Source organism: Petaurus breviceps, unplaced genomic scaffold, assembly GCF_028583685.1.
Source record: "Petaurus breviceps papuanus isolate PSGF00001 unplaced genomic scaffold, PetGlider_PUasm1.0 38, whole genome shotgun sequence".
Classification (NCBI taxonomy): domain Eukaryota; kingdom Metazoa; phylum Chordata; class Mammalia; order Diprotodontia; family Petauridae; genus Petaurus; species Petaurus breviceps.
The window spans coordinates 27,172,989-27,176,683 of NW_027186304.1; the positions used below are offsets into that span (position 1 = coordinate 27,172,989).

General features: G+C 39.3%; 1 long non-coding RNA gene across 1 annotated transcript in view; it reads left to right on the plus strand.

The window, feature by feature from the left end:
* The first annotated feature begins 1,561 nt into the window (after positions 1–1,561).
* The window catches only part of LOC138170390 (uncharacterized), a 14,637-nt gene continuing 12,503 nt past the window's right edge, over positions 1,562–3,695 (plus strand). Inside the window, exon 1 of the long non-coding RNA XR_011170600.1 lies at positions 1,562–2,871. This is a non-coding gene — a long non-coding RNA (uncharacterized lncRNA). The remainder of the gene's footprint in view (positions 2,872–3,695) is intronic.

The window sequence follows — 3,695 nt, forward strand, 5'->3', positions numbered from 1 at the left end:
CTTTGTAGAGAATGTATATCTGAGTTCAGACTTGAAGGAAGGAAGAACAGAGATTAGGAAAGGATGTGGGGCATAGGAAATCATTCTTAGTGTAGGAGATTTCTTAGAATAGGCAGGCACAGATAATGGGGAAAGGAAAAATGAGAATTAGGGAATGAATAGAATATGAAACATAGGTCATAGATCATAGGATTATAGGTCTAGGACTGAAAGGGACTTCACCTTAGAAACCATACAGTCCAACCCTTCATTTTACAAATGAGGAAGAAGGTTAAATGACTTGCCCAAGATGACTGAGTAATTAAGCAGCAGAGATGGGATTTGAACCCAAGTTCTTGTGTGTAAAGTACATGAAAGGGAGTAGCCTTAGTTTAGCCTGGGTAGGTAGGTAAGATCTTGATTGCAGGGGGGTCTTTGAATACCAGTATCACAAGTTTATGTTTTATTGGGTTAGTAATGGGGAACTATTGGACATTTTTGCTTAGATGAGTGACTTAGGAAGATGACTTAGGCAGCAGTGTGAAGGAAAAGGGATGGACTGGAGGCAGGAAGACCCGTTGTACTATAGTGTTAACAGAGAAGAGTTCAGGTCTTGGGACAAGTGTGGGGGAGGGTGTGGAAGTACATCAACACCAATATAATGGGATTCAGTGACTTGCTGGAGCCAACTCAGACAGGAGATTGTTAAATTTTCATGAGCATTTATACCTTGGAAATCAGCAAACACCACACACCAGGACTTGATTGATTGTTTTGTTGATTTTTACAAACTTTAAAAAGTGATGGGCAGGGCGGTTAGGTGGCGCACAGGAGTCAGGAGGACCTGAGTTCAAATCCGATCTCAGACACTTAACACAAAAACTAGCTGTGTGACCTTGGGCAAGTCACTTAGCTCCAATTTCCCCTCAAAAAAAAAAGTGATGGGCAAAATTTGCAGATTAAGCTTAAAAATGTGTTATGTATACATTCCACCTTCCTCCCCTGCCTTCTCCCCCCTCCCCCCCTCAAGCTGGTGGTCAAATATTTCATAGTTCACTGTTATCATCGTTATGTATTGTCTCTTGGCTTTTCTTACTTGCATTTGCTGCTTTAAGTCTTCTGTTTCTCTGAAATCCTGTCAACAGTATTCTATTCCACTCTTATATTACAATTTGTTCGGATATTCCTCAGTCTGCAGTAACATTCTTTATTTCCAGTTACTTTGCTATGAATATTTTGGTAGCCTTTCTGTCTTTGACCTCTTTGTGAAGTGTATGGATTTCTTCCTCACACTTATGTGTTGGCAAGTGCCTGTAATTCCATCTATCAGGGCTATAGGCTGAGACTGGTGGAGTTCTTAGCTGCAGTGGGCTAAGCTAATCAGGTGTCAGACATGCTTAGCGCCTGGGAGTGGGAGATCACCAGGTTGCCTAAGGAAGGAGTGAACTGGCCCAGGTCAGATATGGGGTAGGTCAGAGCTTCCATGTTGGTTAGTAGTGGGATTAGGGGACCATAGGTAGCTCCCTGCACTCCCAGCCTAAGTGAAAAAGGGAGACTGAGCTTTTTTTTTTTTAAAGGTATGACTAGTTTAGTGACTTTTTTCACGTAATTCCAAATTGTCTGTCAGAACAGGTGGTCCAGTTCACAGCTCTACCAACAATGTGTGAATGTGCCTGTCTTCCCACAGCTTCTCCAGCATTGACTATTTCCTTTTTAAAAAATAGTCTTTGCCATTGTCTGCAGAATAAAATCTAAACCCTGCTGTTTGATATTTCAAGCACGTTACAGCCAGGCTCCAGGCTATCTTTCCAGGCTGATGACACATTTTTCTCTTGGGCACTGGCTGCTTCAGCCAAACTCACTTTCAGTATTCCATCATCCACCTCCTTGCCCTTGTCCAGACTGTCCCTCATTTGTGGAATGTTTTCTCTCCTCATCTCCTCTTCCTGCAACTCTTAGTTCCCTTCAAGGCTTAGTTTAAATGTTACCTCTTCCGAGAAGCCTTTCCTAATTTCCTCTAGTTGTTACTGTCTCTCAACTCATAATTCTGTATAGATTATTTACTTATATATTAATATATTGGAGTTTCCTCTTTCCCCCAAGTTAAGCTCTCATGGCTGGAACTTTTGCTTTTTTATCCCTTGTATTTAACATGGTGCTTTTGATATGAGCCTTTATATTTAGATGGCATATCCATTTAAAACTTATTGTGGCATAGGGCAGTGGTGTCATGCTCAAATAAAGACGGGAGCCACTAAACCATACAGGAGGCTCCCTGGGGGTTTTTACATACTGATTTAGAAAACTGCACTTATTTCTATAGTTCTCCCTTTTTTTTTTTGGAGGGCAGTTGGGATTAAGTGACTTGCCCAGGGTCACACGGCTAGTTTTTGTTTTAAGTGTCTGAAGTCAGATCCGAACCCAGGTCCTCCTGACTCCAGGGCCGGTGCTCTATTCATTGTGCCACCTAGCCGCCTCTCTATAGTTCCTTTCTAAAAAAAACTGATACAAAAATACATCAGATAGGAAAGAGATTTCAATCAGTTTCAGGTTGTGCTCAGGCAGTTTTGTTGTAGACTACATATGTGCTTGACACCTTTGGTGTAGGGCATAAGATGCTGGCCTAAAACTAATTTCTGCTTAGCTGCTTTCACTTTTTCCTAGCTTTTCTTGCTCAATAAGGAATCTTTCTCCAATAAATTTTCTGGCCTTGGGTTTGTTGAACACTGGGCTGATGTGTTTCATTTCTTTTGGATGCTGCTTACCTCATCTTTTCCTTAATCTCTTTTCTTTTCTCTCCTTTTTTTGAAAGAGAACTCTGCCGAGCTTCAAGATTCTTCTCATGAGATAATCTTTGAGAAAACCCTTCCTATAATGATTAATTACTAAGGGGTGAGTCTTTTAAAATCAAAATAATTCATCTTCATTTATTTTATGACTCAAAAATACTATATTTATCCCCAATTCCCAGGAAGATGGAAGGTTTTAAACCTCGGAGGAGCAACACATTGGTTGATACCAACATGTAGTTGTACTAATAATGTTTGGAGTTTAGTCTTGGATCTTAGTATAACTTTGGAAATTCATTAACTTTACAGTACTTTGCTCCAGATGAACATAAAATATCAGTATGATCTGGGTTCTAACTGCTAAAGAAATGAAAAAGATTCATTTTGAAAAGTTTGTGAGTGATTTTGCTCATTTTTAGAAATGCCTATTACCTCAGTGTTGCTATTGCCAATTATTTTTGAGACTGATCAAAATTAATACATGAAGCATACTGCAATGTGAATATTTTTGTACCAGGACCAACATTCAATAGTGAATTCAAGCATTTGCAACAAATTTTGTTTTTTATATATACACATATATGTGTATATATACATTACTTAAAAATGTAATATAAAAGTAGTGGAATTAAAATTAAAAGACCCTTAAGTCTCTCTCCTAATGGGATATGGATATAGTAAAGGAGGTGACCTTCTCTTCTTGAAGTCTGTGTTGGAACAAGAGTTCTCAAATTCTGCTGAGTTGGCAAGGCTTCTTAAATCTGGGGCCTGTTATCTGAGGGAAATTTCGCTTCAGAGAGGCTCATTGTCAGGTTGGCTTCAATGTGAAGAGCTTTTTGATTGTAGCCAAATCTGTTCTACCAAGCGTTTGGTGCAATGATCACCTTGGCAGAATGATTGATAAAGCATTTATTAAGTTTTTTCTAT